The sequence below is a fragment of the Aegilops tauschii genome, chromosome 2, assembly GCF_002575655.3.
Source record: "Aegilops tauschii subsp. strangulata cultivar AL8/78 chromosome 2, Aet v6.0, whole genome shotgun sequence".
NCBI lineage: Eukaryota > Viridiplantae > Streptophyta > Magnoliopsida > Poales > Poaceae > Aegilops > Aegilops tauschii.
Window position 1 is genome coordinate 147140433 of NC_053036.3, and position 16157 is coordinate 147156589.

Below are 16157 nucleotides of genomic sequence, written 5' to 3' on the forward strand. Positions count from 1 at the left end.
AGTGGTATTCATGTGGCAAAGAACAGCAAGGCAGTAAGCTCAAAGGATTCTCGGAGCAACAAAGAGAATTTCGGGGTATCTTGTAATAACAAGATCAACTGGGAAGCATTATATGAATGGCGAGTATACGTGGTTATCCACAGGGGTTTATCGATGGAAGGGAGTTGCAAAAGCGACACCATAAAGTCTCAAGAGAACATCGGAGAGTATCTTCGGATCCTTCTGGTGCAGCAGACGATCATCTGTAATAAGGGGCTCTCCGGGTGAAAGTGATAACGAGATCCTAATGTTAGAATTAGCAAAATTCATTTAACCCGAATAGAAGAGAGATCAGAGTCCCAAAGTATAGACAAGGAGTAAAAGATCCTAATACCACCCAATGGCGACGTGGGCCCGTAAGACACACAACCATGTTAGTAAAAGTTTTTGCAATGTCTAGACTCGACTTCGGCCAAGGAGTTGGAAAGGGGGATTCCTACAGGCAGTTGGCTCTGATACCAACTTGTGACGCCCCCGATTTGACCATACACTAATCATGCACGCAAATGTGTACGATCAAGATCAGGGACTCACGGGAAGATATCACAACACAACTCTAAAACATAAATAAGTCATACAAGCATCATAATACAAGCCAGGGGCCTCGAGGGCTCGAATACAAGTGCTCAATCATAGACGAGTCAGCGGAAGCAACAATATCTGGGTACAGACATAAGTTAAACAAGTTTGCCTTAAGAAGGCTAGCACAAACTGGGATACAGATCGAAAGAGGTGCAGGCCTCCTGCCTGGGATCCTCCTAACTACTCCTTGTCATCGTCAGCGGGCTGCACGTAGTAGTAGGCATCTCCAGTGTCGTAGGAGTCGTCGTCAACGGTGGCGTCTGGCTCCTGGACTCCAGCCTATGGTTGCGACAATCAGTAGAAAGGAAAGGAGAAAAAGAGGAAGGAAAGCAACCGTGAGTACTCATCCAAAGTACTCGCAAGCAAGGAGCTACACTACATATGCATGGGTATATGTGTAAAGGGCCATATCAGTGGACTGAACTGCAGAATGCCAGAATAAGGGGGGGATAGCTAGTCCTGTCGAAGACTACGCTTCTGGCCATCTCCATCTTGCAGCATGTAGAAGAGAGTAGATTGAAGTCCTCCAAGTAGCATCGTATAGCATAATCCTACCCGGCGATCCCCTCCCCGTCGCCCTGTTAGAGAGCGATCACCGGGTTGTATCTGGCACTTGGAAGGGTGTATTTTATTAAGTATCCAGTTCTAGTTGTCATAAGGTCAAGGTACAACTCCGGGTCGTCCTTTTACCGAGGGACACGACTATTCGAATAGATAAACTTCCCTGCAGGGGTGCACCACATAACCCAACACGCTCGATCCCATTTGGCCGGACACACTTTCCTGGGTCATGCCCGACCGCGGAAGATCAACACGTCGCAGCCCCACCTAGGCTCAACAGAGAGGTCAACACGCCGGTCTAAATCCTATGCGCGCAGGGGTCTGGGCCCATCGCCCATTGCACACCTGCACGTTGCGTACGCGGCTGGAAGCAGACCTAGCCTAGCAGGCGTTCCAGTCCAATCCGGCGCGCGCCGCTCCGTCGCTGACGTCAAGAAGAGCTTCGGCTGATACCATGACGTCGAGTGCCCATAACTGTTCCCGCGTAGTTGGTTAGTGCGTATAGACCAAATGGCCAGACTCAGATCAAATACCAAGATCTCGTTAAGCGTGTTAAGTATCCGCGAATGCCGACCAGGGCTAGGCCCACCTCTCTCCTAGGTGGTCTCAACCTGCCCTGTCGCTCCGCCACAAAGTAACAATCGGGGGCCGTCAGGAACCCAGGCCCACCTCTACCGGGATGGAGCCACCTGTCCTTTCAGCCTCCTCATCAAAATCACTTGCGGGTACTCAACGAGCCGACCCGACTTTAGTCACCACATGTGTCATGTATATAAAGTATATAGTATATACCTGTGATCACCTCCCGAAGTGATCACGGCCCAGTAGTATAGCATGGCAGACGGACAAGAGTGTAGGGCCACTGATGGAACACTAGCATCCTATACTAAGCAGTAGGATAGCAGGTAAGGGTAACAACTGTAGCAACAATGACAGGCTATGCATCAGTATAGGATTAACCGAAAGCAGTAACATGCTACACTACTCTAATGCAAGCAGTATAGATAAGGAATAGGCGATATCTGGTGATCAAGGGGGGGCTTGCCTGGTTGCTCTGGCAAGGAGGGGTCGTCGTCGACGTAGTCGATCACAGGGGCAACATCGGTCTTGGGGTCTACCGGAAAGAAGTAACGGAGAGGGAGCACAATAAATAACAGATCAATCAAAGCATCACAAAGCGTAACATGGCAATACGCGGTGCTAGGGGTGACCTAACGCGGTAGTAAGCGATACTGGTGAAAAGGGGGAACATCCGGGAAAGTATCCCCGGTGTTTAACGTTTTCGGACAGATGAACCGGAGGGGGAAAGTTGCGTGTTTGCTATGCTAGGGATGTGTGGCGGACGAACGGGTTGCGTATCCGGATTCGTCTCGTCGTTTTGAGCAACTTTCATGTATAAAACTTTTTCACCTGAGCTACGGTTGAATTTCTACTAATTTTCTAAGTTTTAAAGGTTTTCTAGAATTCTGAAATATACCTCAATTCGAAATTTAAACAGTGTATTACTTTTTATACACACATGCAGCTAGCCTATTAGAATGACACGGGGTCCAATGGCTGAGTCAGCATACACAGTCAACTAGTCAACAGTCAATGTTTGATCTGGTCAAAGTGTGAATAGTGGTCGTGGGGCCTACTTGTCATTGACTGCTATGTTAACTAAAGTGTTAAACATATTTATTTAGCAAGGGGACCCACATTTCATCTACACCTAGGCTAATCTAGCCACTAAATAATCCCTAAACCATCTTATCTCTAATTAACTAAGCGGCCAGAAGCAAAGCCGGTTGTGCACGTTGTGCACACACGCACGCTTATGGCCAAGCTAATGTAGCGGCCAGCGGTAGCATCAATCAGTAGCAGCAACTAGTAGTAAAAAGCGGTAGCAGCTGCAAGCAGGGCAGCGCGCCTGCCAGCAGAAGAGCAAAGCAGCGGCAGGGGCTTGTAGTAGCGCAGCAGCAGCGGTGACCGCTAGCGGCGGCGGCGGCAACGCGGGCAGTTGCGAGCAGTAGCGGGCGGACGGGTGCGCCTGGGCGTGGCCTCGGGGCAGTGAGGGCGCGGCAGGGGATGCGGGCGCGGCTGAAACCAGTGGCAACAACGACGAGCAGCGGTGGGAGCATGAGCAGCACGCAGCAGCACAACAGAAGCAAGCAGCATCACACGCACGTACACACAAGAGCTCGAGCTCCCATTCATGGCGGCCGAGCGTAAGGGCGGCCTCAACGGCGACAGATCGAGGCAAGGAAAGGGAGGATCCGGTGGAGAAGCTCACCGCGGAGCCGTAGGCGTGCTCGGGGAGGTCGGGGACGGACTGGGGCGGCGGCAATCGACGGCGGACGACGACGATGTACGCGGTGGAAACGAGGTCGATGGCGAGCGTACAGGGCGGCCCTGCTCGATTTGAGGCCCGGGATGGACGAAGTCGATTGTGGCGGTCCTCCTAAACCCGTCAGTGTGGCGGACGATGGCCGGTGGCCGCAGTGATTCGTAGCGGCGTGCTCCGGTGCGTCGTGGTTAGTTTGGCCAGAGTGTGTGTGTGTGAGAGAGAAAGGACGTGGGGCGCGAGGGGGAAAGGGAGGGAGGAGCTAGGGTTCGCCGAGGGGAAGGGGGCGAGGCTATATAGGACGGGGGGTAGCGGATGCCCGCCACGGCGGCAGGGGCGCGCCATGGCCGGGCGATGAGCGGCACGACCCCCCTGCCTCCCTGTAGCAAGGGAAGGAGGCAAGTGGGGGTGGGCCGGCTTGGCTGCCCACTTGCCCGATGGGTCAGAAGCCCAGGGGGTTTTCTCCCCTTTTTTATTTTTATTCTTTTCCAGTTTCTTTTATTTATTTTTCTTTTCTATTTTATTTTATTACTAGTAGATTTTAGTTTTATAAAAATATGAGACCAACACTTAAATTAGTGTTTTAAATTACCCCTCTGCCACAAGAAGTTTCACACTTTAATAAAATAGGTTTATATTTGTTTGCTATTTAAAAGCATGTAATAAATATTTTTAGCCCCTGTTTTAATTAGTTAAAGGCATTAAATCACTTTGCAAAGATGTGGGTTCACAACCATAATTAGTTATGGAATTTTCCACACTTTGAACATTTTACTATGCATGTTTGACAAATTTGAATTTTTGACTTTAAAGTTGAATTTGAATACGAACAGTGATTTGGATCAAGTGAGGATTGGCAACGGTAATGTGATGACGTGGCACCATTAATAGAGGTTTACTGTAGCTTAATTATCCGAGCGTCACACCCTCGTCACATGCCAGCATACGCACGGCTGTGTTGAAGCAATCATTGTCCATGGGCTGCTCTATGTTAAGTATGCACTGAAGTTTCTTAAGACTTAAGCCCATTGGATCGGGTGTCGAGCTCCGGACCCATACCTTCCTATAAATTGGATGGTAAGAAGAACAATAATATACAACCTCACATTAAATATTGATACCTGATACTTACTCCAAACAACCGGCATCATCGATCGACATGATGTAGTTGCAGAGGCCGGCAAGTAATTCACGTTGGTCCGTGGGTATGATAGTGATTGGTGCAGGACGTTTGTCTTTGACTACGTCAGATGGATTGTCCAGTATCTCGAGATCAGAATTAGCTAAATTTTCTTGATCGTCAGGTTGATGGTATATGGGACCTCCTTTTAGCTTATTCAGCTCTGAATCGAGCAAAATGACAGCTAATTTTTGTCGAAAATGTTTCATATCCTCCTACAAGATATATATAAAAACAATTTATATATTATTTTGAGATAAAATAACGAGATAATGTATAAAAACGAAATACCTGGGTGAATTGGTCTGACAGTGCATGTGATGTCCAGTATTCCATATAATTTAGCATAAACAGTCCACATGATACGCTATAATATTATAAAATAATGCTTTAGAATACCACACAGATGAATCAAATAAACAAACCATTGTAACAAGTGCTTACCCATCGGTTTGTATTGCCGCATGAAACTGCTCTACAACCGTCCATTTTGTAACATTCAGATCGGGCCACTTATGACCTCTGATAAAATCCGGTCTATGCTCTACAAGTTTCAGACACTTCTCGAGTCCTAGTAACTATTTTATATATAAGAAATAGTAGGGATCAAGGCAAACAAAAACATATGTTAAGATGAATAAAAATAATAGATAGTTACCGTAGTAGCAAGGTCATTGCGTTTGACCCGAGAACCAAGTGAGTCCAATACTTGAATCTCACGTTTTTTGGCATTGACGACTGCTAGATACCAATGGTAGCTCGGCATGTTAATCGGAATGAATAACTGGTGTAAATATCATACAAGTCACGGTCGCAATTAGATATAAATATTAATAAATCATTATATATATGAATTAATAAAAACAATACATAATTATATGCATGGATAACGAGACAAAAACTAACCATGTCTTGCTGTAGATAAGTATTAACATGATGCACGATGCGGTGATATTTTGATGGGTCTATGTCTCTTTCCGCGTCTTCTTTTATCTGGCTAGATACAAACGTGCTAACAACGTGTACCTTTTCACCCGCTCTGTCTTGTAGATGGTCGTGAGCAAGCATGCAATATATGTAAGCATTTATCACCTGTAATCAACATTTAGATTATGTGTACATTTTATAATATTAAATATTGTTCATATTATTAATTACAAAGTTTGTGCTATTGGTCTTACACCGTCATGTAAGAACATATCATCTTTCATAAGGCATTCCAAATCGTCGGTTGATAACAAGGCATCTCCAATGTCCACGAACTGGGTATTCTTGGGGGCAGACTTGATTGATTCGATGACTGTAATATCCCTAGGGGTACAAACATAGTCTGTCGAATTCATAAATAAATGAGCCAATTTAGCAATCAAACTGAGCAAAAATAGTTGAATACAAGAGGCAATATCACAAAAATAAGATTGATAGTAATATTAAAAAATACCTTGTGAGATAACATGTAAATTAGCATCCTTTTTTGGTTTGTTATGAGATATAACCTCTTCGACATTTTTATGTTGTGAATTTTTGTCCCCTTGCAGCAACATCGCATATGAACCCTCAATGGATTCTTTCCGTGCATCTCCAAAGTCCATATCCATGTCTCCTATATTCTGAAAAAACAAAAATATAAAAATAGACCTTTCGTGTTTTCATGTATAATATACATACAGAGGAAGGTTAGCTATATGCACCTCTTCTCGTGGTGTTTCAGTGCGGTCTGTCATCGTTACATCAGTGCATATGTCGGAACCCATCACTTTGTATCTACGATGAAATATATATGATGAAATATAAATGATGTTTTCTACTGCATAATATAATCATATATAATATCCGAAAAAATAGTAGTGACGCCCAGCAGCAGCAACCATGGATGAAATTTATTTATTTTAATTCCCAATTAGTTAGTAGTAGCGCGGGGCCTGACAATCTTCTTAATAATCAAGAAAACATCAAAGCTTTTGGCTCGTGTTTGAATTTATTTACTCATACTCATTTCCTCAACTAAAATTCAGATATATCAAATGTGTTTTTTACCAGTATTTTTTTTCAACTTTTATAGATATTATTTATACAGGAAACCTTTTAAAGCATCAAATGATTATGACTATAAAAATAATGGATTTTATTAGAACAATGTGAGTTGAATCAGACACGGCCGATAAAAAGAAGACCATTTCTTTTTTGGATTGGACAACGCCGTGATCAATCACAATCTCTCCCCCGTCACTGCCTAGTACAGTAGTCTACGTAGTAGTATTAAGAAAAAAAAGTCAGATTTCTCAAAAAAAACGTCAGTCATCCTCTCCACTGCCGCCTCACATTCTTCTCTGGATAGTTCCCCACCACTGCCTCACAATCTCCTCCGTTCCCCATTCTCTCCACCACAACCAGCGCTCCCTGGTCAGGCCGCCCCCTCCCCTTCGTCACCACCGCCGGCGCTCCCTGGTCAGGCTGCCCTCCCCTTCGTCACCAGCGTCGCCGCTCCCTAGCAGGCCGCCCCTTCCCTTCGAATCATATCACAGAAGTGGCCGAGGAGGTCCTCGAGCTCGGCATGCTCGCGCCAGTGCTAGGCGCCGTTGGATGCGGACGCGGAGGCTCGGGACTTGCACGCCCTACTCTACCCTGTTTCTTCCAATCCGGCCCCGAAGTGCTCGAGGAGGCGCTCGAGGTCGGCATGCTCACCGGCGACGCTGGGTCCCTCCATCCTCCTGGTTCCCTCGCCATCGCCAACATGAGCCTCTCCACCCTCTCCCGCGCGATCGTCCAGGTCCAGGTAATCTCTCTCTCCCTGACCCTGCCGTATGCTCCTCCCCGTCAATTCGGTTAGTCGCCAGGTGCATCGCCTCACTGAGATATCACCATGAATATTCCTTTTCAAGACTTTCCATATTTTGTTCTGTTAAAGGGCTTTGTTAGAAAATCTGATTTAACTGAGTATTATTCTGCTCTAAATTGCGGCCCCTTCTGGTTGTGAGTGGATCCAAGAGTTCACATGATGCAGTATCTTTTTGAAAGATGATACATTATCTTCATAAAAGAAAGGAAGTTGGAGGAGTTATTATTGAAGAGGGATTCAGTGGTATGTGCTTCTCAAGAGCTAAACTGGAACAAGAAGTGCATGACTCTCATGCCTACACTAACTAATCAGGTAGCATATGCAAATTTTTAACCATACTACATCCAGATATGACATTTGAATATAAAAACTGGCAATTCATATATTATAAAATGGAACAAAAATGGGTGTCGCGTTTATTCTTTAGAGAGTGTGTTTTCCTTTCAAGAATGTAATATGAGAAATCATCTGCTTAGTTGGTGGTTGTATTGATGATTCGGCCCTTAATGGTTCAGACTTCCCGAAGGAGAAGAAGGAGGTGCGGAAAGAGGATGGGAGCAACAAATCTGAATCAAAGAGTATGCTTTGTTGTGGATCTTCTATGGAATGTTGTTGCTAGTAACCAAGCATGCTTTCTCTTTAGTTCCTCTATGAAAGTAGCATCAAATTGGGATTTTGTTGATGATTTGCAAAGCTTAATTGAGACATAATTCTCTCAGTTCCCACTTTTGCAAATCGTGATTGTTAGTTGAAGTTAGTTGGTTCTCCCGATCCCAGTTGCTTCTAATGCAGGTCTGTAGTCCTGAGTTTAGTGGGTGATTCTGTACAATCTTGCGATGATTATAACTGCAACACTTGAGGGTTGGTAGTAGCACATGCCCAAGGCTTGATGAACTCGTATGGCTTTTGTTCTCTTTCTTTTGGAGGGGAGAACTCTTCCACTTGCTTCTGCCTTTTCATCAGCTTCCATGCTGCAGTTTGACAATTTTTATTTCGGTGATATTTTTTGGGTTCCCCTTTTCCATCTTTTATGTTTGTCGATGGGTCATTAAAACAGAAAACGGTGATGTATGAACCATTTTCACCAATGATTTATTCATTGTGTCCACCAGTGATCTTTTGAGATACTGACGCTTGTTTTTTTTGAATTAGGGGTGAGAATTACTTATCGATGACTCGGGCATCAACTCTTGATTTTCGGCGGAAGACACAGGGTCAGAACAACTGGTCTGGGCCGTTGCGCCTAGTAAATATCATCAGAAATAAATTCCCTACCTACAAGAATGGTACGAATGGGATAGTCATCAAATTTGCTGATGAGCCAGAAACGCCATGACTTAAGGAGTCTGTTGCCAAAGAGACAGCAGATTTGCTTGATCGGCGTCAGCGTCTTTCAGTCCGCGAGCTCGCAATGAAATTTGAGAAGGGCCTCAGTACTGCCACATTATTATCTAATGAGGTATGGGTCTTCCTGATTCCTGAACACTCATTTAGCAATTGGTCCAGTTATTACAGACCTTAAGTTATTGCATTGGCTTTAACTCTTAGGTTAAATTTAAACAAGTGGCTTTATTGGAGCGAGACATCCTTCTGAAGAATCTAAAGAGTGTATTGGAGTCACTGAGAGGACAAGTAGCTGGCAAATATAAGGATGAATTTGAGGAATCAGTATCTATGGTTGGTTTTTCTTCTTTTGAACCATATTTACAACCACGTGAAGGATTATTGTTCCTCAGTGCATTTTTAGAGTATCTTTAATGACGCTGCAAGTGTTCTAAACTAACCAATATGGTTTCTTAAAAGAAGTCTCCAGCTAAATATATATATGCCTAAATCATCCCTTTGTTTGTGAGCACTTTAATAGTTTGACACTTTCTATAGGTGGATATTTTAGCAGTTCAGCTGTCCAAAAGAGAAAATGAGTTGCTTCAGCAGAAAACCGAGGTCACGAGAATAGCGACTTCACTGACACTGGTGAGTTGATCCTCGTACTTTGGAAGTATCTTTATTCTATGGACCTTTGTAAGCACATTTTAGTACCATGATCCATTCTGTGTTCTCTGTTTACAATGTACTATCAAATGTCATGTGTATTTTCCATGCTTGCTACTGGCTCTGGAGGAAAACTAAGTTCCGTCGTTTTTAAATGTAAATTATCTGCCATGATTAAGCAAGCCAAGCTGAAGTTTTGCCTTTGTTGGGACTTCTGAAACAGACTATCAAACAGTACTACAAATTTGAAATGGTGTTCTTTCCTTGCAAATGCACAGCAAATTTTCAGGGGCCTGCCGATGGTTTGTTGAACAGCAAATTTTTAGGAGTTCTGCCTGATTTTCTTACCATGGTTAAGAAAAAACATGCTGGCAATGATTTGTGAGTAAAGCATGTTCCAATTCCTCTTGGATTGGCGCGTCGTTTTAGTATTTTATAAACATCATTTATCCATATCAAGTATGCTTAATCTTGGTATATTCCCATTTTTTCATTTTCACAAATCACTCTTTCTATATCGTTCACAGGCTTCTGAAGATGCTAGGAGAATTGTTGACGAAGAACGAACTAATGCACGGATGGAGATTGAAAATGCTAGAGCTGTTGTACAAAGAGTTCAAAAAGTACTTCAAGAGAAAGAGAACAGTTCACAAAGAATTGGAAAGCAGGTAAATTGTATATAATTTTATGAGCAGCATATTATCTTGTTTTCTGTACTTTGTACCATGCTTACTGGAACTTATGCCTGAATCTGTATTCCTTATATATTCTTTTATTTATGTCATATACAATTACTCCCCTTGACTTCTGTACAGTTTTTCTGTTCAAAACCAGTGGTAGTTTATTTTAATTTAACTATGCAACCTTCTACGTACTGCATCATACAGCAACAGATCTTCCTGCCCAACTTTCCTTTTATTGCTTGCTTGTCCAGATGCTGTGCTTTGACACTGCCCTCAATTTGTTATATTCATTGTATTACTTGCTCTATCTTGATAATGTAGATTCATTCGGTTGGGATATAGTTGGTATTAGAGTATTACATATCCATTGTGAATAATTTTAGACTATTCCATCGAAGCATTTTGTCCTCAAGCAATTTCTATTACATGTAATGACTTAATATTATGACTCTGATGATATATATCTTCAAGCAGTCCTATTATATTTGTTTGTTTTCTGGCATGTTGAAACACTTAATAAGTTATTTGTTTGTTTTTCTGGCTCAAATATATATATATATATATATATATATATATGAGATTTCATTAAAAAGTTAGGCAGTCAACTATGGTCATGACTTCAAAAGTTAGGTGTATGACACACGTGCGATGTCCAGAATAGACTATTAGCCTATAATATCTGAAAGAACTGTTTGTATTCAGTTGCAGCCCACCTAATAGGACTGCTTGATTAGATCTACAGTCAATTGTATTGGCTATGATCTTTTTATAAGATGGCACTATCTCCACTGGTGTATTTTTTTCGGAATTTGATGGTATGCCTGACCAAACATGATCCTAATATAATAATTGTTACCCTTTTACAGAAGAGGAAGATCTAGAAATTTGCATACCTAGAGGAACTCGCCTTCTTGATGCCCCTTGCTTACAGAAGGTACTCCTCGGGAATTTTTCCTCCAAGTCTGGGTATTTTGATCCTTTGATATCTGTGATGGGGGAAGGGAGAGTAAGGAGGGGGATGAGGGATGGCACATGAGGTTAACATATATAGGTAGGCCATGCAGGGGAAGGCTGGGTAGCAGATATCTTTCCTTTTTTCAGATATATTCTTATGTATGGTGCATATATCTTTCCTTTTTCAGATATGTACTTATGTATGGTGCAGATATCTTTCCTTTTTTCATGAAACGCACACCTCTTAATAAATTAGAAAATATGTCAGAAATCAGAACTTACTAAATAATTAAATTGTTGTATTAATTAAATAAACAACTTATCATTGATTGCATGCCACTAAGTTACTTGTTTGTTCTTCTAAAATTTTCCCATATAAAAACGAAATATCTTATTTGTCTATTTAAATATTTATTCTTTTTTTAATATTGTCCAATTTGAAGAGGTAAACATGAACTTTCTATATATTTTATGTGTATTTAATTAGTTCAACATGTACTATAAATCAAGTTAAATTAACAAACAAACAATCTTAAATGTTTTGTTTATGAAAGATGGCAATTAACAGCCTTCGGATTTTGTTGTTTGCACAATCAAAACACAAATGCACCTAATGCATCATCGATCTTTTGCAAGGTCGACATCGACTGAGTACGAGCGGCCGTAGGTCACAAGGGGCGTGGAACTGCTGCAGCCCATCTGTGACAGATCATACTCCTGCGAATTTGCCCAGCTAGGTACATCCTCTACATGGTAGCAACATGAAGAAAATTCTTCCTTTTTGCTTCCATGACCTGATATCCTCCTCGCTGATGTATCGAGGAGCCGTGACCCGGCCTCACAGGAAGGGCCAGGGCGAAGACGTATCCCCGACGGCCAAGACACGGCCACGATGGTGATTTTTGATGGTGAGACAGAGCAGACTCGAGCGACTTTGCCCAGCCAGGTACATCCTCTACACAACTACATGGTAGCAAATTGAACAAAATGTGACTTGATTAGTATAGTAGCTTAGTAGTAGTAGGTTCCTGTACTCGCAAGTTTATGTCGAACAATCACTGCACCGGATATGCAAGCCTGGGATTATATATGTGTGGGGGTCTGTGATATTGTGAGTACAACAGCAACCAGCCCACCAGGTTCCCTTTGAAACCACTTAGCCCGGCCTGAGTCAAATACAAGGCCACTGTCATCTTTGAAACCACTTAACCTCAGATAAGACCCCCAAGGTTGATGGTTTTAGAATGTTGATGGACAAGTCTGAGGGGGCCAAACCTAAACAAAACATTTTTTATCTAATTTTCATCACCCCTACTTGCTGAAGATCCTGCAAAAGTGTACGGGCAAAATGTGTTGAGATCAAATGGTTACTTAATTTGTTTTCTTTACAAAAGACCGTAGTTTTCAAATGCCAGCTTGCTTATGGTGTACAGTTGACACAGGTATCAGATAAAATGCACACACTCGTAATCTTGTTGCACAACACTGGGATCAGATTTTTGACAACATTATACAGTAGACTGAGTAAGATATAAGTAGGGAACATTCTGTAATGTGCTTATGGATATTGATAGCAGAACAGATAACAAAATTGACTTGAAGCACAAGCCCAAACCACTGAAGCTTCTGTTGGCTGATGCAGTCTAACTTCTCGCCCATCTCGCGGCTCATGTGGTTCACCCAGTCCCCTACTCCTGATTTCCTATAAACCAGGAATTACCAAATTAAACTTTGTTTCCGTGGCTAACGGCCCCAACCTGGTTAACTTATAGGCTGGTAAGTGTCTCAAAACTGGAGAGTCTCACCACCTCTTTAGCAACACCAGAGCTCTATCCTCCTCTTCAGTCAGTGGCACGCTGAGGAATTTAGCTAACTTGCTCACAACTTGCAACGGGTTTGAGGACGTATTTTACACCAAGGCACCCGCGGTGTATGTAACTCATTAAATTATGAAGTTATCATTGATTTGTATGCAACTCATTAAAATTCACAGCCTGCACACTAACATATCTACTGTTACCGTGGTTTTACTTTTTTACTGTAGGTACTGATCAATAAGAAAAACTATTCCTCTCTCATTTTTGTTACTCTATTCAGGAGCACATAAAAGATAATCAGCGTTTATTCGCTAGCTGGAATTAAAGGCAACGGCGAGAGAGCAAGATCAAGGACAACTTCAAAATTTAAGAATATATGCAAGGTACGTGCCGTATGACCGTCATATGTTTATTGACTATTCTCTAGCTGGAATGTGATTATTTCGGACGAAGAAAACCTCGTATAGTATAATAGTGCGTGTATGGATGGAGTTATACTATACGAGGTAGTATATGGTGCCTGTATGACCGTCATATGTTTGTTGACTATTCTCTAGCTGATTATTTCCGATGAAGAAAACCTCGTATAGGATGGAGTTATACTATACGAGGTAGTATATGATGCGAGGCACGGAATGTCTGAAAACATCACTTACCGGACTTTGAGTACGTTGTGAACCTGCCATGGTCCAACACAAAAGTACTTAGGTTCACCTGGAGCAAACCTGGTCCAAACTGTCTGGTCTACAACCATAAAATTTAGATAGAAGGAAAGATAGATATACAACCAACATAGCTAGTGGATGCCACCATCAATCACTCTTTAAACTTTAAAAATATTTCAGAAAATGTCATCTGATCATCTGATCAGCACGGGCATTCAAAAAGATTATTACCTTCAAAATGCCTCCGGTTCACCGGGAGCAACAAACCTGCTCCTGACCGCACAGGTATTATAGTACAAAATATACATACAAGCCAAATTATATAGATAGAACCAAAACAAGCAGACAACGTTGAAGCGAATACGAAGCTAGAGGGTGCCATCGAAGCATTTATTCCCTACATATATATAATCCAATACATTATTCATATTGCCAAAAGGATAAATCTGATATTTGATCCCTAACAAAGCTCTATTGGCTTATTATATCTGCGACATTTCAATATGCATCAGTCCATAGTCATTCGTCCAAAAACCTCAAGGCCGCTGTAATTTCAGCTGGGATGTTTCCAGCTGCTTCATTGCCTTTGATCGTCAGCATCTGGACCAGCAAGTTCTTTCTGAGCTGTATTGAATCCTAGAAAACATAAAAAAATGAATTGTTATATATATATATATATATATATGTAGGGAATAAATTGTTGAAGAATGAATTGCACAACAAACCTATGTGAGTGGAAGAACATAAATTTATATTCAACAATGATATGGAAGAGAGAAACTTGTTATATATGCACCTACCGAAGTCCTGGAAATGTTATGCCCGAGAGTATCATCTTGGTGAGCCATCTCCTGTAGGAGTTTGAATCCAGAGTCCAGGCTGTGACAAAAAAAACTCCATATGTTAGAACCTATACCAGTGAGGCTGTATTGTGCATGACCAATTAAAACTATTACCGCGGGGCTGTAATATAGGTATGATCTTGTGGCCAATCCACGAGTTGGGGATTCAAACCAGGCCTCTCCTGTTGCAATACACTGCCAAATTCTTTCAGAACTATCAGGGCTTCCTTCTTAAGTTCCTTGTCATGAAAGTCCTCTGAGCCTAGGAATGACTCGTTAGAATGATCAATCAGGAGAGTCCTCCTATTTTCAATATTAACTGCAAGGAGGCCGTAGGAGGAATCCACCAAATACAACGGCAATAGGTACTGCAATAGGTATACAAAGTTAATGGTGAACAGATAGTATACACACCAACTTTTAAGAAGGAAAATCCTTACAATGGACGGGGTCATGAGCACGTTGTATTTCGGCAAAGGCCGTACAATGACATTGTTAATCAACAAGTTGGTGCGTTCAGCTTGGCATAAGCCAGTCTGACTCAGCACCCGTGCTAGGCCATGGAATTGCAAATCAAACATATGCGTGGAGCCAACAAAGTCTGTTCCTGCGTTCCTTTGTATCGCGTCGCTACTAAGCTTACGCACTGCAAGATCGAAGCAGCTCGGATTGACCCATGTATCACCTCGCATGGTGTCTTGGATAGTCCGTAGACTTAACTCGATCACGAATGGACGAGGGCTCCTTATCCATATTGTGCTGCAAACAAACCGGCATGATAAAATCAGGGTATCATAAAAATATTGTACTTCAATGTGTGGGCAAACAATAGTATATTTTTTCAAAACTTTAGAAAGGTCTGAAATGTATGTACCTAAAAATTGGAGTTGTAGTGTCATTTGAGGACATAAGTACTATTTCGTAAGATAACCAAATCTATTATGATATGTTCGGTTGCAACTTGTTCCTATTACAGTTATGATAAAATCTATAGATGGTACATGTATCATGCACCAGGACCCGTTGCAATATACTACAGTTCATAGAAAATTTGTAGTTTAAAATAACGTGCTGTGGATGGTACTAACATGGCGTAATGTAAAAGGATAATATTAGCGCATGACCAGATTTTTGCAACCACTACGTTAGATCTTAAGAACCTTATGGACTTAGAAAGGATCGCATGATCCTAACCAGTGCATGCATGCAACAACTTATGAACGTGACCAACTCATCGACGTGGATTAGGTGAAAGAACAGATTTTTACTCGGGTTTAAAATAAGAAGCCGATAATGCATAATATAATGGTACTGATCTGCAGCTAACAATTGCAAATAAATTATAGATAGAGTTTAGGGCTGCCAGAACAAACTCTAACTGCTCCTCGACTGAGGAAAGCATGACGTAGTTGTATATGTACTCGACTGCATCGTTCACTCCATCAAAAATCGGCATTGCAGCCATTGGCACGGGCAGAAAGTCGTCTTAGCACCAGGACGAGCGAGCGAGGGGGCAGTGGACAACGGTGGACTCACAGCCGGACCATATATATGAGTGTCGGAGGGGAATCGTCCGGCACCAGGTCGGTGACGCATTAGCATGTTGTATGGATTGGAAGGTGCCCCTTATCATTCCATCCGTGCATGTTTCATTACAAATCCTTGCTAATAAAAGGACAA

The 16157-nt window shown here is 42.2% G+C and overlaps 1 long non-coding RNA gene across 1 annotated transcript; it reads left to right on the top strand.

The window, feature by feature from the left end:
• Positions 1-7580: 7580 nt before the first annotated feature.
• LOC109775990 (uncharacterized) lies at positions 7581-9493 on the top strand. The gene is made up of 4 exons (XR_005767315.3): positions 7581-7836; positions 8040-8102; positions 8677-9201; positions 9406-9493. It is a non-coding gene; the product is annotated as an uncharacterized lncRNA (long non-coding RNA).
• Positions 9494-16157: the final 6664 nt, after the last annotated feature.